Here is a 25,401-nt window from a genome sequence, read left to right on the forward strand (position 1 = left end):
ATAGACAGCACGGAATGAGGCTCCATCGTCTCCCTGAAACATAGTACTTTCATTACTATGTATCAAAATATTGTTAGCATAAAACACACGTGAGGACGAACACATAGGTACATCTCAATAGCCATCACAATTTAAAGATTGTGTGGAACAATCAAAGGACAAGTATTCGACCAGTGATGATCTATTTCGATGGAACTGTCAGTATCCATACCTCTGGCTATGCATGGATTTCCTTGAATGGTTGTATTGGAGAGGAGGCATCCGCATCTCCCTGAAACACAGTACTTGCATTAGTATGCTTTTCAATATTGGAAACACAACACACACTTGGGGTCGACGGCACAGGTACATATAAAGAGATAACCGCAAATGATGCATTGTCCAAAAGAATCAAGGAAAATCCAAATATGATCACATTTCATCGACTTATTTCAACGATTCCTTTACATCTGCATCATCTAAATGAGATGTTGTGATTGTGGTGGAAGCTCCGTCGTCTCCCTGAAACACAGCACTTGCGTTAATAGGGAAGAAAGTATAGTAAATGGAATCACGTTATATGATCACGCATGATGGAGCTGTCATTATCCATACCTCGTGCTGCTGAAGAATATCTATGGATGTTGCAAATGTAGTGCGCACTTCCGAAAGCTGTCCGATTCGTATACTTGAATGTCAGGCTCTGCATCAAGTGCAGGGGTTGACGCTCCATCAACTGCCTGAAACATAGTACTTGCATTAGTGAGGATTACAATTGTGAAAACATAACATACACCTGGGGTCGACAGCACAGGTACATATCAACGGCTAACCACGAATGAAACATTGTGTAGAACAATCAAACGACAAGAATTCCAGCTCTGATGATGACGCTCGATGGATCTGTCAGTATCCATACCTCCTGCTGGTAAGGAACATCTAGAAACGTTGTAGATGTGGCGGACGCTTCAGCATCTCCCTGAAAGACAGTACTTGCATTAGTATGGATAACACTAATTATAACTGAAAACAAACACCAGTGGACGATAACTAAGGTGTATATTAATTGGAAAGCAGTAACCAAACATTCAGTAAAATAATTACACGATAGAATAAAACTATTACTTGACATGCATAAAACAAGTATGTAGCGGATTAGCCTAGTAAGATTACCTGATACGCGCTAGAAGTGGTTGATAACTGCGACCACGTCAAGGATGTAGAATGTTCTTGCTTCAGATTCAAGGGATAGTCAAGAAGTTGTAAAGGTCAATTAATGATTGATAATGAAATGCCAATATTAAAAATAGCCATGTAAGCCGACAGAATACTTGAAAAATGCTCAATACAGCACAGTTCCCTGTCCCCATATATATATATACATTGCGTTTGTGGGTTATGAAATCAAAAAAGAATATATTGATAAATGCCATTATTCAAAAAACGATACACTCATATCAATATCGAAATTATTACAAGGGATAGAACACCTACAATATCTATTAATCCATTCGGCTACACACTACCGCAAGGCCTAAAGCTAAATCCGGACACTTGACTCACCGGTGGCGGAATGTGGACGAATAGAGTGGGAATAGCGTATTCGTGCAATTTCCGTGTCGTTCGCCGTTTATTCTTCTTTGTTACCCAAGAAGTTGTGTACATGTCCAAGGAAAAGTGCCGGCTGCAGATGCGGTATCAATCACCCCTCTTGTCCTCTAAGACTTGTTGGACTCTACTTTCCAGCTCATCCAGTGGATATCCGCAATGTCTGACCCATCCTCTTATTCGATCAACAGTTTTCGTGAATACATGCATTGTAGTTCCTTCAGATTTCGCATGGGTCTTCGAAGGGCAACCGCTAATCGAACAGGCAGGCATTGTTGATAAATCTGAAAAGTAAATATCGACATTATTATACAATCTTCAAGAGTAAAGATTTGATACAAAAGTAAATGAATCATACAATGATCAATGCAAGGTTTGTTTTGGTCGCAGGAACTATACCAGTTCATTATGTGCTGCTTAGTATTTGCATAAGTTGCAGAAATGTATAATTGATGTGACTGAAATCTGAACATGTGACTCGTCCCTTGGATGTTCTGTCTTGCACGAGAAGGAAACATGCTAACATTATTGACTGGACCCCCGAAGGATGCAATTCAATCACAATAGTCACAGATGAAAATAAATAGATCTATTGATAGCATAGCAATGGAAACTCAAGTCAATACCAATGAGACCAATGAACATAGCACTATTGTGTACTCTACTCGAAAATAGATAGAAATTTAAAAATCTGCGAAATATAACCAGGATACATGGCCTTACCTTGACCAACAAACAGTTGGGTTCAGCAAGCAGAGCAGTATGTTGCGGGAGAATAGGTGGATGGCCACAGGTATCGCACTGATGGGTATGCTCGAAGCGGTCACAGAAGTTCACGGATAGCACGACGACGAGCAGATTAGCATAGATCTCAGTGGTTCCCAGGTAGCACATTCAAGAGTTGACTTGCAAAGCACAAAGATGTTCTCATGAGACATATCGAGTGGTTTTTAAAGTATTAGAAACTGGGGTGTGTTTGTGAATGAATGACGTATGTATGTCGTGGTATTAGGGGGGTGGCCTGCCTCAGGGGAGGCCTGCCTGGAGACACGGGGTCTGAGGAGGCCATGTGACCGATGGCCGCTTGGCGTGGGACACCTTTTGAAGTGTAAATGCAGTTTGGCACCTTGGCCTTTCGCGCCCCGGACAGCCCCCCATGCCAGCGCGCATCCACGGGTGTGAACCGCCTTTGATGGAGGGGGGTGGGATGGATGGCCCTGGGGCGTGCAGATAAGGCACAGGAAGACTGCTGAATGGAGACACACTTATGTGGATTGCAGGGGGGCGGCCTGCCTCAGGGGAGGCCTGCCTGGAGACACGGGGTCTGAGGAGGCCATGTGACCGATGGCCCCTTGGCGTGGGACACCTTTTGAAGTGTACATGTAGTTTGGCACCTTGGCCGTTTGCGCCCGTCACAGCCCCCCATGCCAGCGCGCATCCACCGGCGCGAACCGCCTTTATATCAATATACAGTATATCGCCTTTATATCAATGATAGTATATCATTGCTTATCAATAACAAATGCCACATACCGGAGATTCTTGTGAGCACAGACCCACACTTCAACCAGTGTATTATAGTGGCCAAGACCCTAAGGCCTGTATAATCCAATGGTAATTGTTAGTATAGATATACGTGTGACTTTTATAGAGACATAACCTACTGAAAGACTTTGAACAAGTGTTATTTAGTGCATGCATTATCGAGAATATGTTATGTTAGCTTAGATAGTGACCACCCTGCTTCACAGCAACCAGACCTTCACCCATTCGGAGCACAGATGTCTGACGTCCATCCTTGAATGGAGACACACTTGATTCATTTAAAAAATCGAGACAATTGTTGTTAAAATATATGTGGTGTTTTATTTTGTATCTTATTTTCATGAAACAAAAATACAAGACTTTAAAGATTATACAGGTCAGGTTGCAGCACAGCGAGAGAAAATCCCCTGTACTGACCGCTGTCACTCGGGAACGTTTCTCTAATGGCACGAACGGCACAGGCGGGGATCACTCTTCGAACGCGGTGTCCAAGCCTCCCGTGAAGCCACCATGTAAAGGAACGATAGGCCACCAGCCTGTACCACCTGTGAAAAGGAATGAAACAAACTGTTTTTAAATGACCCAGATAAGTTTAATAAACGTTTGTTGTCAATGACAATTCTTGTAACTAATGGCATTTTACACGGACAAATGCTATCTAGACAATGCACACTATTGAATGACTTACATGCGTTACAATGATATGTAGATGTAATTTTGGATATAGTAGAAGAACATGAAATAGGAGTGGCATGACAAGCAGAGTATACTAACTCGTTACTCGGATTACGAGGACGAACAGTTGCTCGAAGTTCGTGCATAAGCACCATCATTATTCTCAACACGGCCCGTGTGAGGAAGGCTGCCCTGAAGTCTGGCAGCTCGGTGATGCATTGCGGTCGTGGCTCGCCTTCCGAAATGTAGGCCAGGCATCCCGAGTTTTCTCGGCAGCAGCAGTTCTCGTCCTCAGTTGGCATTAGCTCGCACCGATTGCATGTGCACCAGGTGGAGACGCCATCCATTCGACTAGGCCCAGGCTCTTCATCTGTTGATTCGTCTTGCCAACTGCCGTCCGAATCCCCATCGTTTTCGCGTGCTTCCCTTTCCAGTAGTTCCTCCTCGGTATACTCGGGCTCGTACATGTAAGGCATTATTGTAGCCATTGTGTGTTAAACAAACTAAAATAATTGATAGCGGTGGTACTGGTATCTGTTCACACGGGCTACAAGCGGCGAAGGTAGCTGACCAGAGCACTGAAACGAGTCATAGAATACTCTAAGTAACACGGAGAGAGGAATGGAATCGAAAATCGGCTGCTGTGTGTTGTGAAACGGTTTGTTTATACTTATTGAGGAGAGAGGCGTCCTGCCATTTCCATGGCGACACGTCATTAGCTGAAGCGCAGCGAATGTTGACACGAGACGTGCTTTGGCGTTGGGAAATGGGCGGTACGAGTGTGCTGATGACAGGCTCAGGGGCGGGGGAATTGATTTAGTGCCGCAAAAGCAGGTCAGCCAGGGCGATCGGGGAAAAGATAGGATTATCAGAAAATGGCGGCTCCCTGGTGCTTGTTTTCGCGTGCGTTTAATGGACGAAAACTCGGGTAAGGTCCATAGGAAAGTTTTCTAAAATCGAGCCACTTAGGCTTAAAAAAACATGGCCGACCCGTTGGGACAATAAAAAATTTTACTAGACCATGCCTTTAAGGCCATTATCAACCCGGTGGCCGTCAAATTGGAATTACCCTCTAATATGCGGATTCATCCTGTCTTTCATGTTTCACTTCTAAAACCAGTTCAACCCGGGACAAGATTAACCAAACCACCTGACCCCATCCTAATAGATGGAGAACCTGAATTCGAGGTAAAAAATATCCTGGACTCTAAGATGGTTAAATCAAAACTTTTTATTTAATCGACTGGAAGGGTTACGGACCACAAGAAAGGTCATGGGAACCTAGTGACCACGTTCATGCACCTCGGTTGGTGAAGAAATTCCATCGGAACTTCCCAGACAAACCAGGACCAAGGGGAAGAACAACTTTAGGAGGGGCCTTGGGGGGGAGTGCTGTCATGATGCCTACCCCCGGGCATCCGGATCAAACCCATCAGCCCCGGGAGCAGGCATCCAGATATTTATTAAAACCCCAGCAGCTCCGGCTGGGGGCTGTCTGGGTTCAGTCCTGGCACCTTAGGCACCAGGCTCATAATAGAGTTCAGTCCTGGCGCCATAGGTGCCAGGCTCATAGACATTGCTTACCTTATGCAGACCATGCTGCAAATGAATCCAAGCCAACGTGAGGCCTGGATGGGACTATTTTACTACAGGGACTATTTTTTACTCGGGTGTGGTTCTGGGGAACTTCTTACCTGGAACTACTTTGGAGGCTATTTAAACCACGCCCGAACAGCAGCACACGCTTCGCGTTATTCTGCACTCAGCAGCGTAACGCTCACCGTGCCTGCAAGTCAGCATCCAGCTATGCCCGTCTTGAATCTGGCGCTTCTAGAAGAAGAGGAAAGAAGAGGCAAGGTTAGAAAACGAACATTATTCAGTTCCTCACCTGATTCCGGATCCATCACATCTCTGAACCTGGAAAGAAAGTTATTTCTGCACGCGTCGCATCGCCAGCTGCAGCACCGCGCCATACTCACCAGTCCTCACAGCATCTTTCAATTCGGCGGTGCCTCCAACATTTCTTCGCCGAACTCTGGCACCTAAGGGACAAAAGAAACAACAAGGTGAGCCGAGAGAGCCAACAAATACAATCTCTTTTGCCATCATAGACTTACCTGATTTACCACTGAGGCATTATTCTTTAACTCTCCACATCCTCATACGCCGCACCTGTAAACGGAGAGAAAACAACACGTCAAATACTTGCATCATTTTACCGGACAGCGGCGTGTAATACAGACTCTTACCTGCATGCCATCAGCTGCCATGAGACCAACTTCTCTTGGACTCAGCTGCAAGATAAGATAGGAATGGGACAAGAGTGATCATCGGACATATTGAACTCTATGAACTGTATACTTACTGGTCCTCGCCATAAACCTCAGAGTCAATCCTCATCCGGAACTCTCCCAACGCCTTTGAACCAGTGAAGTAACTGGTATCTACGCGCCCCTGCAATCCATCCAGGATGGAGAGCTCATCTTTCAAGAATGTAAGGTGAGATTACTGAAAGGGAATTTTGGAGGTGATTGGTGGGGAGAACAGCGGGGTGCCATCGCTTGAATCTACGGGTGGCTAAACTCCTCTCTCCACTTGCAGGAGAATACTTCTACGGATCAAGCAGACGAGATTAGGAGGGCCAGTCCAGTCTGTCATCTCTGCACTACGCATCACATTGGTGGAGACCGTAGCTGTTCGGGTCCGATCGACGCCCCTGTGGGAGCCAGGTGAGCGTAACAGCTTCACAAGTCTTAGGAGAAAGCACACACTGAGGAATGCAGCGATTCAACGGATTGGGGAGCAAAGAATGGGGGTGGGGAAGGTTAGGCAGTTTGGCAGCAATGGATATGCAGGCAAACAGGGGAGGAAAGAGGAAGGATCAGATCCTCGAGTCTCAGGATAGGTAGGGAGTTGAGACAATTACTCTCAGAAGACTGCTTAGAAATAACAATGTAAGGCCCTCTACTGCACAAAGTTTGGTGTTACTGTTTGATAGAGATTGCTCAAAGAGTTCACATGAGGATATGTTTTGGTTGGGGGGATACAGATAGTGGGTTGGTATGGCGATAGGGATTATTAGCATGGGGTAGTCAATGGGTGAGTCAATAACCAAACAACACCCACACGCTGTGTGCCTCTCCTGATATCCAATATCTCTCCTATATGTAATCCAGTGTAATAGTTTTGGCTTGTAGGTGGCACTTAGGCACCACCTAATAACAACAACTAATAAGGGGTGCCTCCTACCACTCTAAAACAGAGAGAAGAATCCACATATTGCATTAAGAACACTGATATTGAAATTAGTTATAGCCTTCCACCTTTGCAACAAATCTGAAAATGTAAAATGTTCCTACTTAAAACCTCCCAGGCATCTCACCCTGTGATCCACTCTAAGAACAATCAAACATGTACTGGGCTAAGACTAAATATATTGACAGGCCAATACCTCTGAAAGACTTATGGGGCTTTGCAGAGTCTGTCAGTGGTTATTCAGAGCCGGATGTGAGACTGGCAGAGTCTATCCCAACACTGCTGACCTCCCAGAGGCACAGACCCATTGAGAAATGCCCTAATGTGTCCAGCGGTGGAGGAGCCAGCTTGCCCCCACACTGGGCTCCACAGTGCGGAAAACTTCCCATGGCCATGCTAATTCCTATGGCAATTGCCACTCAGGTCCTGCCTACACCCACCCAAAACACCTCCTCACTGGAACTCTTTGAGCTAACTTCAATCAAGTCTTACCACCAAACTTTGCCCTCAAAGTGTCTGTGAGTGGTTTCTCAAACGAGTCTTCTGAGAGTTAATGACTAATTGAAGTTGTACACACGCTACTGCTGTAATAAAAATGTCTTGACCAGGTCTGCATTCAGCCACTTGATTTTAAAGCACTACATGTCTTTCACTGAAGTCCTGTTAAAAACAAGCAATGGCAAAGCCAACAGTTTTGGCTTGTGCATAAGTATTAGGCATTTGCCAGGCACTGCTATTAGATGCTCAGGTACTCAAACCATTTTGCACCTGCTACCATCAATGTCTAGTTAATACCAATACAGCAGTGCCTTTCCCATGCCTACACAAACACCCAAACTGTTAGCATTGCCAATGCTTGTTTTGCTTTGCCTTTGCTTTATAGGACCATGCACCAAGGGTAAAGCAAATATACTACTTGTCTGAACTGAACTACATTGAATATAGGCCGGTCTAGTCAGTAATAACATTTATGGTGCATAGTCAGCCTGAACATACTTTCTTTTACTGTCTGGGAGTCCTTATATGGTAATAATGGCTTATATTGGTGCAGCCTGAATGGACATACATGGGAACAACCAGCACGAATATATTTTTATATTAGCATATGTTGTGTGCAAAAATGGCATGACACGTATTGGAAAATGTTCCTTGCATGGTTGGTGACTTGCAACTATTGGGTTTTTTCATGTGCTTCCGTACAAACCCATTTGCAAACTGTATGGATTTCTACCCAATTTTGGAAAGAAAGTGCCTTAAAATGCATAATTTTATCCCAATGTTTCAAACATTTTCTTGTGAGTGAGACACCCCTCAAACTCCTCTTGTTTGGTTTCGTCTCCCACTCTGTGCTTTGTCGATCCCACTAATTGATGCAAACATTTAAGCTTCTTCAGTTCGGAAATTCACCAGGTGCCACCTTACATCATCTATCTGTCACTGTTTATGATGTGTGTTTTAATGTGCACACAGGGCAGGATGCTCCTTAATGCTGGTATGACACACCACACGCCGTCATACCATCCTATATATCTTTATGCATATGATACATAAGTTAGTCTGGCATAAACCTTTCTTCAGTACAGAAATCTAACTTTGATGTAGTTGATTTGCAGTTGTAATAATTACCCATATTTGGGTTGCTCCACATAAACTTGAGGAGAGATTTCTTGCGTCTCCTGGCCCAGTGCAAAAATGGTAAGGGGGCATCACCCAATTTTTTACCCCGGGCCTCACCACACCTTGTGACAGCCCTGGCCGGGCAGTTGCTTGCAACTTCACTTGCATGCAACGAAGGAAGTTCTGCTCGTGGCGTGCCACGGCCCGAGCCACATGCCTTTGCCCATGACTCCAGGCACTGCCCGGGCGAGAAACAAACTGCACATGCCCCTGCGCAGTGCACTGCTGCGCAGCCTCCGGAGTCCAGTCACAGTGCTGCTGACTACTGTCGTCGAAGCGAGCACGGAGCATGAGCGAGCAGGCTGACTGAGGAAGTGATGCTTCATGCTGAGTCTCAGGCTGGGCAGGGATGGTCACATCCTATTTGCTTTTTTTCAGCACCGACCAATGAAATTCAAGTGGTTGCAGTCTCAATGCTGCTTGCTGGTTTGTCTGCCAGCCTGCCTGTGCCTTATAAATCCAATCGTGTGTTTGAGAATCGATTACTCTGACTATCTGAGATCACAAGTTTGCTGCTAACCTTAAGGAAGTGTGTCCGTGTGTCAGTGTGTGTGTGTGGCCCACCAATTTAGCAACCAACATTCTGCGCCATCGTCATGCCTTGAATTAAATGGTTCCGTTATTTTCAGAACTTGCCTGTTTTCACTTGAGTGGGGTTCCGTCGCGTGTCAGGAATATTTTCGTTGCGCCTTAAATTAATGACCTCCTTAATTTATTTACAGGATTGATTGCTGGCTGCTGCCTGCTGGTGGCATGGTTTGATGTTTGATAGCCTAGATATAATGAAGATATTTGTTTAAGGAACAGAGGGTGAGTATGCATGCTGGTTTCAACTGGGACCATGAAAGCATTGAATAGGCATCCAGACACACATGCACCCATCCCCAACATGCACATCTGTACACTCATCCTCCCATCATCTAACAGTGCATCGTTAGATTTAAAGCCAAAGTGCCTCGGCTCATGGCTGCTTGGAAGGGTGTGGTCGGATGCCAGATGGTGTTGTGTAAGAATCAAGTCTTGGCTGATATCATTTTTGTTTGTACAGCGAGACAGCCCTTTCTATGTGGGGTCTCTTGCTGCATTTATCAAACGTTTCCTCTTCATTGTGGAGTTTTCAAATCCATGTTCCTTCCAACATGCTCAGCTGTATTTAAAAACAAATGCTTACAAAGCCAAGAGCAAGGAGAGAAGAATACATGCAAAGGGCACAAGGGTACTATTAAGGGTGGACTGGTCATACATGACCAGGCTGGTGGCTTTGATTCACTGCAATAGCTGGCAGTGTAAGATGATAGATACACGGTGTGTCTGGACATACAACTTTCATTCTGTGAGATTTCAGAGGTCTTCATGAGAGCTCTATGATAAGGGCTCTACGATAAGGGCTGTCAATCTGTGTAATGTGCCCTGAGAACCCCCAGGCGTAGACTTGCACAGAACTAGCAGTACTAGAAGGAGAGAGCAATTCCTGGGGAGTCTCAGGTTTGGGCGGGGTAGCATGTAAGATGATCCTGAAATGTGCCAGGTGTGTTGAGGTAGTTCCTTGTATTGGCCGATAAATGTTTTAGGTGAGAGGGGGTATGGACGGGTCCCAGGTATGGACTCGTAGTGTGTGAATTAACTGCGGGGGGTGGGGTGCTCGCAGATGTTGGCCAGAATGTTTCCCAGGTGAGCTTGAATTGTTGTCAGGAATGTATGGGCCCATGCAGACAGGAGCATGGAGGTTGCCATGGGTTTCTTTCAGGAATGGGCAGGTAGTATGCGAAATGAGACAGGAGGGAAGGGCCCTCAGGCATGGGATGGCAAGTATTATGCAAGGTGGACAAAAGGTGCACTATGGATATTCAGAAATGGGCAGATGGGGAGTAAGGTGCTCTGGATGGACCGGAAATTTGCCATTCAGTTGAAGCTAGGCTGCGTAGGTTGTAGGCTGAACAGATATGGGAAGAGTTAGGCCTGGTGGTTCTGGGCTGGTCAATATGGGTAGAAGTAGCCCTGTAGCAGAGATTCTGGTGTGGGCAGAGGAGGGCCTTCAGCAGAGATTCTGATGTGGGCAGCAGGGCAGGCCTGCATTAGAGATTCTGATTAGGGGAGATGTAGGCCTGCAGCAGGGATTCTTATGTGGGCAGAGGTAGGCCTCCAGCAGGGTTCCTGATGTTGACAGAGGTAAACCCTGCAGCAGGTATTCTGGTGTGGACAGAGGTATGCCTGCAGCAGGGAATCTGGTGTTGCCAGGGGTAGGCCTGCAGCATGGAATCTGGTGTGGGCAAAGGTAGCCCTGCAGCAGGGATTCTGGTGTGGACAGAGGTATCCCTGCAGCAGGTGTTTCTGGTGTGGACATGGGTAGGCCTGCAGCAGGAAATCTGGTATGGAGAGAGGTATGCCTTCAGCAGGGAATCTGGTGTGGACAGAGGTACACCTGCAGCAGGAAATCTGGTGTGGGCAGAGGTAGCCCTGCAGCCTGCAGCAGGGAATCTGGTGTGGGCAGAGGTATCCCTGCAGCAGGGGGTCTGGTGTAGGCAGAGGTATCCCTGCAGCAGGGGTTCTGGTATAGACAGGGGTATGCCTGTAGCATGGATTCAGGTGTGGGCAGAGGTCAGTGGTTGTTCATTTGATAGGTGGACAAGTGTTTAATTTGGATCCACCTTTAAAAATATAGAAACTGCTTTTTTTTATTTTTTCCATATTTGCCTATGTGTCTCCCAGCCTTCTCTGTCCCAGTTTTCTTCTATCCTGCCTCTTGTTCTCACGCCCCTCCAATTATGAGTGGGGTGATAGGTCGGGTTGGCTGCCTGAAAGGAGAACAGTCGTACTCGTACCGTAACCCACTCTGGCCCCATGCCACATCAGGGAGAGGGTCGCGCTGACCCGTCACCCTGCAGCTACCCTGAAATGCAATAGGGGAACTGCAGCACAGTGTGGGCATTAGGGGAGGTGTGGTATTCGGATGATTACTGAAAAATCTAGCACTGACCATTGGCTTAAGAGGTGCTCTGTGTGTCTTTTCAACACCTGTGAAACTGCCAAGGCAAAGAGGCCAGCCGGTAATCTCACAGCAGCCCACTGGCTTGCACCCCTTAAAATCTTTGGTGTGCACGTGCACCACCTGTCGAAAGGCTGCCACCAGCCCCTAATTGATGTGCATGCATAAAGAGGCCTAGAAAAATTCCAGGCTTCGAAGGCTCAGAGCCGCCCATGTCTCTTGTTTTAACCATTAATGGTCAACAATGGGAATCGCCAATGGTGGAAATTTGGGAGGGAATTGGAGGTTACCCACCTTTGTAATCAAGGCACATTGGTGGAAGGGAACTTCTAGCTGGAGGGATGTTGAAAAGAATACATTTTAGGACTAGAAACTCTTTTTAAGTATCTTAAAAGGGGAAAGTGAACAGAGGCACATGTGTTCTGCAACCTGGCAGAACTGCCACCCTTAATCCGAAGTTTACTGCGCTATGCAGGACAATGTTTCACTGTAGCATGTAAAGCTTTCCCAGGATATGCCACACTTTCTCGACAGTAGTAAGGAATTGCTCCATGGAATAATCCCTGACAGTGGCACTAAACCATTCCTTGCCTGAATGGAAGATTCTAGGAGTGCTCTCGCAATGCTACCCACATCCAGCCCAGACTGAGCCAATCCTTAGTACGCTGACATTCCTCTGCTTTTGGGGTTCAGCATGTGCTGGGTTTGTCACCTCTGCTGAAAGAATATGTGTTTGCTTGAAAGCAATAGTTCATTAATTACATGCTCCTATTTCCAGTAATGACATGAAGCAGCTTCGGGTGCTCTCATTCTAGCCTCTTTCACAAGCACATTTTTCACCTTAGTGCCTTGATGTGGGGAAGTCGCCTCTGGGGGCTACATAGGTAGGTTCTCAAGTTGTGTAACATTCACTCTCTGTGGATTATCCTGCATTCCTGTTGAGGCTCTCCATTTGTCTTCCTATATTACCTCTCACTTGTTTAGTCCAGTCTGCATGAAAACTCTTTTGGGTGTTCATGCAGACTGGACTAAACAAGGCAGGACAGATCTACACCCCTGTTCCCCCCCACACCTCCCACCAATGTGCTCTGGCTCTCTCTGCCAGATTCTCTGCCACCATTCGAATTCACTTGCAAATATTAAAGTAGATAGTGGGGTGACCATGCATTTTAAGCAGTCGTTACTCTGCTACGACACACAAAAGTATAGTATAGTGTATGCTTCTTGACCTTGATTCGTTCTTCAGCTTCGTTCCTGTATGTGGTCATGGCTCTCCTCGGTTGGTGAATGTAAAATACTTTATCCCATGTGCAATTTGCATGTGCTCTGATTAAAAACACACAGTTGTTGCAAACGTGATTAACCTTTGGCATTGGAAACACCTGTGTTTCTGCTGTGGGTATTATCATGTGAAAACTCTCATTGGTCTGCCTTTTGTATCGCTTGCATCCGAATTGCACAGATGAGCTGGGTGTCTGTCTTGAGCTACCTCGCTAATATTCACATTTCAAATTAGACTCAATCATGTTTGTGTGTGCAATATGCACAAAGTTATAATGGATCTGGGTGACATACAAACAATAGCAACAGAATTTATCATCCGTACAGAGCGCACAAAAGAAATGTGGTTTTTTGAACAAATGTGCGTGGTCATCACTCACTAGAAATAAATTGACTGATCATTTTACTCTGTGGTTTGTGTCTGTAGCTAAGTCCCCAGGGTGTCCCCTGTCTCCCTCAGATTTTATGTGTCTCCTACGCCCCTGGGTGGCACCAGAGTCTCGTTATCAGAGTGATATTGCAACTCTTCAGAGGTTCTTCGTGGTGAAACAGTGAGCAGAACATGCGGTGCGGCGGTTGCACGAAGATAAAGAGCAGCATGCGGTCAGTGACAGAAATGGGGCGTCGAGGGTTAAGGGGGTTGATAGGATGGGCATTTCCATAACACTGCAATCTTGAGTTTGAAATCTCGCTGGCACTTTGCTAGGTAAGGGTCTCTGACCGATGTCCCTGCAAGGCTTTGTGCCACACATAAATGATGGAACCAGGTTAAAAAAAAGCCATGCATTATTCGTCCAGACTTTATGGTCCGCCCTACCCAGAGTAGGGAGGAGCTGTCCGGGATTAGCATTTGCATAAGGTGTAAGCAGTTCCCCTGAGGGGGTCTCCTGCAGGTAGGACGGTCCCACCGTACCCATTAACTGCTATTTTTGCCACAAAAGAGAAGACAGGGCAGAGAGGATGTCTTTCTACAGAAATGCAGGGGCCTGACTGATTTGTGCTCTTGTATTTATAGCTTTTAAAAATCTTGGTATGATGTCTGAGAATTGCGTTTGGATAATTTGTAGGTGGTTCCAAAAACGGTTGAAAGGAAGGTCATGTGTTTTGGCCATGCAGGCTCGCTTTGGCTGCCAGGTAATTGCCTACCTTCCTTGGGGCACCTGGGCTCTTCATTTAGTGGGATAGCTTTGCTGTCTAAAGTGTGGGCATGTGCGATACAGTATATGCAGTATAGGGAGAGAGTTCTGTTGCCTAACGCCTAACCATGCATGATGCAGGATGTGCAACTTAACAGGTATCAGTATTACTGCTGTCTAAATGTTGAGCATGTGCGATATGAGCAATCTGTGGGGGATAGCTCTGCTGTCTAGAGTGTTACCATATACGGTGCAGGAGATGTGATTTAGAGGCAACGGTCTACTGGCTAAACCTTGAGCGTGTAAGTTACAGTACATGCAATCTGGGGGATAGTTATGCTGGCTAAGGGCTGAGTATAGACAATGCAGGGAATGTGATGTAGGGGCTTATCCCTGCAGTCTACACCCTGACCATGAACGGTGCAGGGCACGTGATTTAGGGGAATAGGTAGGTCCCCATTGGTAATCTGTTCTATTGCCTCTTTTTTGGAGGCAGGGTGAGGTTAGCTGGAATCCTAGAACAAGTGATTAAGGTGTAAATGTGCGATACAAGGCTCAACATAGAAAAGGAATGAATCACGATGCAAAGAAAGAATGTAAAAAATGTTGACAGCATGAGATGCACAAATGAAAACTGTAAATAGAGGAACGCAACAAGGACCAAAACAGGGATAAGGATCAGCATGATATTGAGCATCAACTGACAGATGAAAGTTATCTAGGCGCACAGAGAACCCCTTCTGAACAGCGCACACGCAGAGATCAAAGGTGGGGAGAGCTCTGTTGCAAAGTCCTGCAGATGGCAGCTTCTGGAAGCACTGGGCTGCATGATGGTAGATACAAGATGGCAGATGGTAGATTACCATAACCCATGGAAAGGACAGCCCTCTCAAGTCAAGTGCTAGAATCCAGACAGGGAAGAGATTTCTCAGCAGGGTCCCAGCAGATTCCCAGAGCTGATGGCAAAAGGCTTGAGGTAGCCGCTAGGACAGGCACAGAGCAGCTGGTGAGAACACATGGGCATGTGTGTATATCTAGCAATCAGGAGGAGGACAACCGCAATTGATGAATAGTGCAGATAACTGGAGACTGATGGAAAGTGGCATAGACACATTGGGAGCCCCTGCAACCGTAATGTGTATCATCAGGTAGAAAGAAGTAGGGGGTGGGGTCTGTGGCAGAGTTCCAAAAGTGTTAATGCCTGCAACCAGAGGGCTCTGGTCAGGATGGCAGTGCTCATGTACTGAAATATGGGGAAGGGCTTAGTCTATAAGGTGTGCAGAGATGTTCTCGCCCTCTGTAAAGGTAGAATCCTTCATTGCAGGTATAAATCTGCATAGTAGTATAGGACTTGTATGACGTTACCAGAAGCGGTGGCAAAGGGGGTATGTTCCATAAACCTCTCCTGAGTAAACTACTGTAACCGGCTTTCCCTGGACACCTCACTCATGATTTAGAACAAGACTGCCAGAATAGTACTGGGTGTAACCAAGCAGCCAGATCACCCAACCCCTCATTGCCTGTCCCTATCGTGGCGTGCAATCAAATTCATATCTCTCTGCATCTTGAATAGGGCCTTCTGAAATCTGGCGCAACCTCATCTTGAAGATCAAAGGCTATTGTCCCTGAAGATGTCTTAGATCTTCTTTATTACAATCCCTTATTCTGGTACCCCTCAGAAAAGATAAACACAAAGATAAAGACTGCACACTCCTAGAGCGTTGGCCTGTAATGCACTACCTGAAGAATTTGGAGCTGAAGAAAATCATCTCTGCATCAGAAAAAAAGTAAGACCTTTCTTTGTCAAACATTGTCTTATTCTGTTGATCATCTGCTCTGTATTATCTTCCTATGCATACCATAGCTTTCTTGCACTTTCTTGCAACATTTTCCCTGATTCCTTCATTTGCTAATGGGGTACAAATGGACAGTCCAGCCCTGCCCTTGTGGGAGGGACAAAAGGGGCTCGCACACTCTTTTGTAACTTTATAAAACTTGAGGTTTCACCCTAAGTAACCCAAGGTAATCCAGACATGGACCCCTTGCTCACTGTGTCTTAGAGGCCCAGCTTCATCTCACTGATGAGGCCCGACCAGGCCGAAACACGTATCTGGAGTTGCTCATGGTACTCTTATTCAGAGGAAATTTGCCTGCCATTTCGGTGCGGAACTGCACTTGTGGGTGGGACAAAGACTGATATGCAAATTGATATTTCTCCTCTGTGAAGGGTGCAGTGAGTTAAACGTGGTTGTAGTCCCTCTTGAGTGGACGAGATTCCATAGAACAGGGTATTTGACCTATGCTCGTTCTCAGTAGTGGGGCTCCCACACTCCTTTGTAACTTTGTAAAACTTGGGGTTTCACCCTAAGTAACCCAGGGTAATCCAGAAGTAGACCCCTTGCTCACCGTGTCTTAGAGAGGCCCAGCTTCACCTCACTGATGAAACCCGACTAGGCCGAAACACGTATCTGGAGTTGCTCATGGTACTCTTATTCAGAGGAAATTTGCCTGCCATTTCGGTGCAGAACTGCACTTGTGGGTGGGACAAAGACTGATATGCAAATTGATATTTCTCCTCTGTGAAGGGTGCAGTGAGTTAAACGTGGTTGTAGTCCCTCTTGAGTGGACGAGATTCCATAGAACAGGGTATTTGACCTATGCTCGTTCTCAGTAGTGGGGCTCCCACACTCCTTTGTAACTTTGTAAAACTTGGGGTTTCACCCTAAGTAACCCAGGGTAATCCAGAAGTAGACCCCTTGCTCACCGTGTCTTAGAGAGGCCCAGCTTCACCTCACTGATGAAACCCGACTAGGCCGAAACACGTATCTGGAGTTGCTCATGGTACTCGTATTCAGAGGAAATTTGCCTGCCATTTCGGTGCAGAACTGCACTTGTGGCTGAGACAAAGACTGATATGAAAATGGATATTTCTCCTCTGTAAAGGTTCAATGAGCTAAAACGTGGTTGTAGTTCCTCCTTTGTGTAAAATATTCCATGGAACAGGGTATTTGACCCATGTTCATTCTCAGTAGAGGGGCTCACATACGCCTTTGTAACTACGTAACAGTGAGGTATGATATTTTGCATCACATTTTCACACCTTCACCTAACCACCTTATAGTGGTACCTAATGACTGTCTCACATGCTAATGGCTTCACTTGAATGTCACATTCTAAATCTGAAAGCACATTGTCAATGGGCTCATTTAACACAAACCAGAGCTTGTGATTCTGTATCAGGGTTCCCAGTGGTAGTGCTGTTTGTCTTCTCGTGGTCTCCCAGGCTTGTAGGTATTTGATGCTGTACACCAGTTATTGGTGGACCCTCTTCTCCAGTTGAAAGGCAACTCTGCCTGGTACCTTTGATGCAGGTTTCTTTTTACGATGACTCTGTAATGAATAGACAATGGGACTCATTACGACCCTGGCGGAACAGGGTTAAACGGCGCCGGTAGAGCTGCCAGCCCGTTAACCCTCTACCTCCTCATTACAAGGTCTGCTCGTGGGACCCGCTAAGAACGCCTGGAAAAACCAGGCATCCTTAGAGGCACCCGCGAGCATACCAGTTAATTGAGTCACTCAAAGTCTGGCTGGGGGGTTAAGTGAACCTGCATTTCTTTCTTGTTTCTTGTTTTTTTAGTAGCTGTCAGCTTATTTTCAACCTATTTGTTTGCATTTCTGATGGTCCTTCAAGCTTTTGGGTTTAAGAGCGTGGTCAGGTTTGGCTTGTGCAGCAAAAGGACAGAGGCTGGGTTGATGCCAGGTTAATCACGAAAGTCCCCACAAAGGGTCTGGCCACTTGCTGTTGTCTTTTCCCTGACTGAAGAGCCTGTCTGCCCTCCCCACCACTCAACCTTCTTCAAGATCCTCGACAAGTTGGATGATCTATTCCTAAGGTGAGTCAATACAGCCTTTGTGCTGTCTGTTCGAGTCTCCTCTACCACCTCCTTAATGTTTTTCTTTGTGCTTGTTCAATCTCCCCTCTTCCCTTCTCCTCTCTCTTCTTCTGTTACCAATCCTGGCTTGTTTCCTTCCTTTTGTTATTTTAATCCTCCAGCTCTTTCCACTCCCCCTCACCTGGTTGCTTTTTTTCTCCTTTCTCCAATACCTCCTTCTCCCTGGTTTCCTTTCTCTACTGCCCTTTTATCCTTCATACCCCCTTTTTGACATCCACTCCCCAGCTTTCCGCCCACCCCTCCAACTTCACCCCTCCACTCTGTGCTTTCCCCTCCAGTCTCCTGCTTCACTTTGCATCTCCACCTCATCTTCCTCAGTGTCCTGACTCCAGTCTCCTTCACCATGTTTCCAATCTGATCAACTGCCAACCATCTTCTGCCAGACTACAGTGCTTATATAAGGCCCTAGCCCCACCTTCAGAGACCTCCTATGACTAGCAAGGCTCAGGTGTATATGTGTTGAATTTCCCCGATACAATAGTTTAAGAGCTATTGTTTCAGGGCCTTTCCACTGTACTCTTGCCCCTATCTCACCTCAGCAGGCCAATAAATCAAATGGGCTTACCACCATATTGAATCTGTAACTTGCATATGCATGGATTGAAATGAGCACGTTCAGGTGGGAGGCCGGTCTTTCAAGGGCAAACCTTTATATCCTTCCAGGTTAAATACATTCTATGTAAAAAACGTATGGTATTGGTAGAGACTGCTTTGACATGAAGAGAATCAGCCTCATTGCGAGTTAGGCGGTAAGTGGTAAACTTGGTGGTAACTGAGTTATCACCAATTTTACCACTGTTCCAAATTATGGGTTTTGGTTTTGAGAGGAGAATTTACCTCCAACAAAACCCAGGAGGTACATCTTCCCACTCAATGCTGAAAAATCGGCAGAATTGGCGGAATTACTGGATCAATTCTGCTGTGGTAATTTCGCAACAAAAATAAAGCTCCATGTGGTCCAATAGACCCAAATAAATGGGGAATCAAACCACCACAACCACTTGTAATCAGGTGGAAATGCCACCTGACCAAGTGGTGGTAACAGTAATTCCTCAGGGCTATTTTTTGGAGGATTTACACCCGAATCTCTGCCTAACTTGTAATGGGGCCCTAACTTTTCCAACTAGTGTCATCAATTGCAATATCAAAATTTCTTTCCCAAATGAGCCTGCTTTTCAATGTTGATAGTGTAATATTTGAAATGATTGCCTTATATAACACTGTGATCTTCCTCCGACCTTTTTGCAAAGTTTTAATTGATAACACTATTGTATGTTCAGGAGGTTTCTTAGGGAAGCCTGGCCAAATTTCACAGATTGTTGCAGTTTTGGTGACATAGATTAAAAATGGAATCTTAGGAATGTTACATTTCAGGCAAATGTCTTGGAAGGACAGTACCACCCCTTCTTCATATAAATCACCAAGCATTGTATATCCTCTATTGCAACATATCTTACAACGGACATCACAATTTGGTCCTTTATAGATAGCATTGCTCCACTATGGGATGTTGTATGAAGTCACAGGCAGTCTTTCCTATGTGCTACTATTCAGGACCATATATGTTAAGTGTGCGGGTGGATGTGCGAAATTTCAAGGTTGTGTTCATGTCGGTCCATAACATGTTAAACTACTTTAATCTCTAAGCTCCCGTAATGTCTTAATAGGAAAGTCTATTATACCCTCGTCCCACCATGAAACAATGTGCTGCATTTGCGCTGCTTTGTAGTATAATTGAAACACTGGTAGCCATAACCCCCCAGCACCAATAGGTAACTTCAGAGTCGATAACACACTCTAAGCAGTACCACTTCCCTTATTTAAGAAGTATTAAATTCAACGCTTTAAAGAAGGAGACTGGTATTGTCATGGGCATAACCTGAATATAATATAAGAATTTGGGGAGTGTGACCATTTTGGCAATGGTAATCTTTCCCAGCAGTGATAATGAATTAATGAATATACAGTATTCAATGAATTTACTTGACTGCTTAGATTAGCTAACATACCTTCTAAATTATTTTGCTACATGACATCAAAGTCAGCGTTTATTAACACACCCAAGTATTTCAATGAATCTGTGGTGATTTTCAAAGGCAAATATGCCATCAATGACCTATTTGAGCCTGGTCAGGGATATATTCAGACCAATTAATCAAGAGAAGCGATACTTCCCCGTAATATTCAATCGCAAGCAAGATGGGTGGCGGTTTCATATATGGTTCTCTAACAGATAAAAGAATGTCGTCTGCATACAATGACATTGACGCACCTAAGTTTAATGGCAGGTGCTCTTTCATAAATGCAAACAACAAAGGTGGTAAAGGGCAGCCCTGTCTGATACCTCTTGAAATAAGGTATTTGTCTGAAATAACATCATTGGTTCTAACTCTGGCTCAAGGTTCACTGTTTAACAATTTCATCTAACGTACCGTTGGGGTTCCAAACCAAAATTGATGGAGAATCGCATGCATACAACTACTGTCAACAGAGTCGAAAGCTCTCTCTGCATCTAGACTGGCCAAAATACAATCGCTAGTATGTACATTTTCTATGTCCAGTGCTAGAAAAAAGCCTGTGTTAATGAAAAGAGGTGCTTCTTCCAGAGATAAATCCAGCTTGATGTTCTGCAATCAAAAAAAGGAGCGATTTTCACCAGCCTAGTTGCAAGAATTTTACTTAGGATTTTCATATCAGTGATTATAAGTACCCGTGGTCTATATGACTTACATTTAGCCTTCGGTTTATCTGATTTTAATAAAAGTATAATCATTGCTTTGGTAATATACCTTTATCAGACGTTTCCATATGCATATTATGTACCCGTGGGACTAAAAAATGATATTTATTTATTTATTGTGCATTTGTAAGGTGCTTATACATCAAGTAAATTGTGTTTCAGGGCAACAGAGAGGAGACATGGGGATGAAAAACAAACACAACAGTGAAAGATAGAAGTGGACCTACTAGTCCTTGTGAGCATTCAGAACGTGCAAGTGCAGGGAGAGAGAGGGCTGAGGGATTGGGTGGTAAATGCTCAGTGTATCAAGAGCTAGGGAGTGAGCAGCTGTAAGTGCCTAGGTCAGCCGTAAATAAATAAGTGGAGGCCTGTGGTGTCATAGGCCAGTGGGTGCCAAGGCAAAGTGCTGGGGGGTAAGGGGAGGCTGTAGTCGTTGGGTGTGGGATGCTAGGACCCAGGAGGATACATAAGGGCCCTGGTCACCAGTTTCAGCAACTGTGGTATTTAATAGAGGAGGGAGGAAGGGAACGAGGAGGTGAAGAGGAGAGTCTTGAGCAGCTTATGGAATTTGAGGCAATCCAGCTCAGGACGAAAACGAAGGGGGAGGCTATTCCCTAGGAGGGTGCCTGCTGAGGAGAGAGACCGCCCACCAGCTCGCTGTTTAGCAAAGCGCCTAACACATAGAGTTGGTGCTGGAGGAGTATGAAGGTCTGGGGGGAGAGTATTTAGTGATAGCAAGTTGTAGATAGCATGGTCCCTGGCCCCGGACGTCCTTGTGGATGATGCAGAGGGATTTGAATTTTATCCTTGCAGCAACCGGTAGCCAGTGGAGAGTTTTTAAGGCTGGAGAGATGCGGTCGCTGGGCTTGAGGCCAAGGATAAGTCTTGCAGCCCTATTCTGGATTACCTGGAGTGGTTGTAGAGAAGAAGAGGGTAGATTAAGGAAAAGGCTATTGCAGTATTCTAGCCTAGAGAGAACCAGAGCTCTAGAGACATTGAGCTTGTGGGGGAAAGTGAAGAAAGGAAGAATTCCTTTGAGGAGGTGGAGTTGAAAGTGGGACTTCTTGGTAAGGTCCTGAATGTGAGGGAAGAAGGAAAGAGAGGAGTCGAAGATGGCTACAAGGTTTCTGGCTTCAGATGAGGGAGAAGGGGAGAGCCCATAGAAGATGGCCAGAGTGAGGGACAGAAAGAGGGAGCAGGAGTCCCAACAGACAGGATCTCAGTCTTGCTTGCATTGAGGCAGAGATCATTGGAAGTACACCATGACTCGATGGCAGATAGGAGGTCAGGAATGATGGAGGAAGTAAGAAAAGGATCAGAGGGAATTTTGAAGAAGAGTTGTGTGCCATCTGCATAACACTGGAAGTTTGGGGAGAAGGTGGAAATGAGGTGTGCAAGTGGAGCAAGGTAGTTGTTAAAGAGCCAGGGAGAGAGGTTGGAGCCCTGAGGGACGCTGCAGGTGGAGATAGATGTGGGGGAGGCAAAGGAGCCCAGAATAACCTGGGACGGATGGTCACTGAGGAAGGAGGTCAGCAGGTCCAGTACCCGCTCCGAGATACCAGGGGTATTGTGGAGTCATTTTATGAGGATGGAGTGGTTGACCATTTCAAATGCAGAGGAGAGATCAAGTAGAATGAGGACAGCTGGAGAGTTGGAATCAAGAGATTCGAGCAGTTCCTCACTGGTGTTCAGAAGAGCAGTTTCCCTGCCTCTGGATGCTTGGAATCCAGATTGATGGTCGTGGAGGCAACCAACAGGTCCAGTGTGTTGAGTCCGTTTGGGAAATCCAGTTTCTGCAAGAGTTTCCCAAGGAAGGGGGTGATAGATATGGGGCAGTAGTTGGCTGGACAGGACGGTTCTGCAGAAGGTTTTGTCAGGAGGGAGCATGCAAGGGAGTGCTTGAGGGAGGAGGGGAAAGTTCCAGAAGCAAAAGAGTGGTCGCAGAAATCAGCAAGTGCAAGGGCAAGGGAGCCAATATTGTCCTTAATGGTTTTGGAGGAGACCTTCATGGAGTGGACATCCTTGGTGACCTCATCAGTGGTGAAAGGAGAGAAGGAGGAAAGAAAGGCAAAGGGAGGGTGGGTGGACATAAGAGGCAAGGGTGCTCAGGATGTCCTGAGTTTTTGCAGTGAAGTGTGTGGCCAGTGCATTGCAGAGGGCCTACGAGGGAAGAGGCGAGGAGGAGACTGCTGAGGGGTTGGCTAGTTGCCTGCAGATTTTAAAGAGTTCAGCTATGTTGTTGGATGCACTAGAAATGCAGGACTGGATGTGGGCCCTTTTCCTGTTGCAGATGGAGAGTCTGTTTTACCTTTGGAGCAGGTGACAGACCAATTTGTCAGAAGGTGATCCTGAGGTCTGCCACTTCCGTTCCGCAGCTCTGCACTTGCGTTTCAGTGCTACCAAGTGTTATGCTTAGAGGCATGTTTCAGGTGGGTCCTCATGACTGGGGAAAGAATGTCAAGGGTATTGGTAATGGCAAGAGGGAGGTTGCTGAGAGCGGAGTCAGAGGTGGAGTCTGTAGTGGGTAGAGGGGGGGTAAAGGTAGATGCGAAGGCAGCAACTGACACTCATTTCATCAGACAGATGTTCGTGAATAAGGCTGGCATTCCTTAGGGAGGCGTGGTCAGAGGACCGAGAGGAGCCAGGTGAGAGGAGAGAGTGGTCTGACCAGGAGAGTGTGGTGGTCTGTTCGGAGGAGATTGAAAGATCAGTGTGGATGAAAGCACCCAGAGTGTGTCTAGTCCAGTGGGTAGGATCAGAAGGGAGAATAGAGATGGAGGTACAGAAGTCATGGAAGAGAGTGGAGGCCGTGATTGAGGAGCCCACGTGGATGTTAAAATCACCCATGAGAAGGAGTTTAATGGTGGTATTCAGGACAGAGGAGGAGAAACCAGCCCATTCAGAGAGGAACAGGGTGGTAGAGCCAGGTGGCCTGGAGATGGTTGTAATGGTCAGTGAGGAGATTGGAGAGATGACCATCTTGCAAACCAGGCTCTCGAAGGAGGAGTAAGGTGGGTATGAGGGAAGAAGGGACCCACGCATGGAAGATAAGAGCAATGAGCCGGTCAGATAGCACAGCGAGTAGAGCGCTTTGACATCCGTGCAGAGCCGCTGACGCAGGTTCGAATCCCGGCAGGGCTAAACTCAGCCTTTCATCCTTCTGAGGTCGATAAATGAGCACCACAAACTGTGGGAAATAAGCAGCGCTCAGATACCTTAGGGTTTGTAGCGCTATATAAATGCACAAACAAACAAACAAACAAACAAACCCCACCGCCTGCATAGATAGGGCGAGGCTTGGAGATGATCTTATAGCCACCAAGGAGAAGGGATTTAAAAGCAGTGACTGAGCTGGCCTTGAACCATGTCTCGGTAAGAGCAAGGATATCGAGGTCAAGGTCTTGAAGAAGGAGGCAGATGTCGGCAGAGTGTTTGATGGCAGAACGATCATTAAGCCTGGCAAAATGCAGGAGATCTCCACCTTTGAAGGTTTTCCAAGGAGGGGTACAGGGGCATGATACTGCAGTCAGTAGGGGAAAGACATAGAGTGAGGACGAAGGAGTAGCAGGAGTGGGCAGGACGTTAATGAGGGACGGCAGGCACCAGTCAAAGAGGAGGAGGTTGGGTTAAGGACCTTTTGCCAAGATAGTGCCAGTGTGATAGCCATTAATGATACACCTGGAGGATGCGACGCCCGCCAAGAGGACTTCCCATTTAGTGCCACCATTAATGGGTGAGGATGTAAGAGGAGAGAGAGTAGGGATAAGATGAGGAGTCCATAGATCTGGAGAGGGGACAGAGAAGAGGATGTCAGTAAAGATCTGTCTGGAAGTTGTACTGACATAGGTGTCTGCGATAGGTAAGCCAGGGTTGGTGGTCAAGATATCTTTTTTAAGCTTTTTTCTTCCAGACTTTGTGAGAGGGAGGATAGGGGATAGTATAGAAGTTAGAAAAGATAGGGAGATGGTGAGTGCCATAGTGTTGGAGGAAGGAGGAGGAAAGAGGAAGGGCTGAACAACACAGTACGAGCACAAACTCACCTGGTAGCCTAGTAGCCAAGGAAAGCAAGAGGTAGATGCACTGGAATAGCAATCAAAGCACACAAACATATGTAGGGCACCTAAATTCGATTTTTGGTGCAAGGGACTCTAAACACACAAAATGAAATTAGCAGTACAGATGTATGGTCACCTAAATTTCGTTTTTCAATGCAAGGCACTCTTAACATACAAAACTAAATCGTCAGTACAGATGCACCGTCACCTTAATTCGTTTTGATGGAGGGTGCATGAAGCAACACACCAGTGTCAGAGATGTGGCTGAAATGTTATAAACACACATCAGACTTTGAACTTTCAGAAGGAATAAATGTGATGTAGTAAGGAATGAGTTAGATTAAGTACGGCAGGGAAGACAGAGTGGTGTAGGCACACTTTGGTTCAGCAGTTGTTAGGGATTAGTGGACGGGCAGTTCCAATGATTCAGTCATCATTCACTGGTATTTTGCAGGGTTCTTTGAGTTGCAGCAGCACGGGTACGTGTGGTGAGGGGTTGTCCACCTGG

Source organism: Ambystoma mexicanum, chromosome 7q, assembly GCF_040938575.1.
Source record: "Ambystoma mexicanum isolate Mex_15411 chromosome 7q, UKY_AmexF1_1, whole genome shotgun sequence".
Lineage (NCBI taxonomy): Eukaryota > Metazoa > Chordata > Amphibia > Caudata > Ambystomatidae > Ambystoma > Ambystoma mexicanum.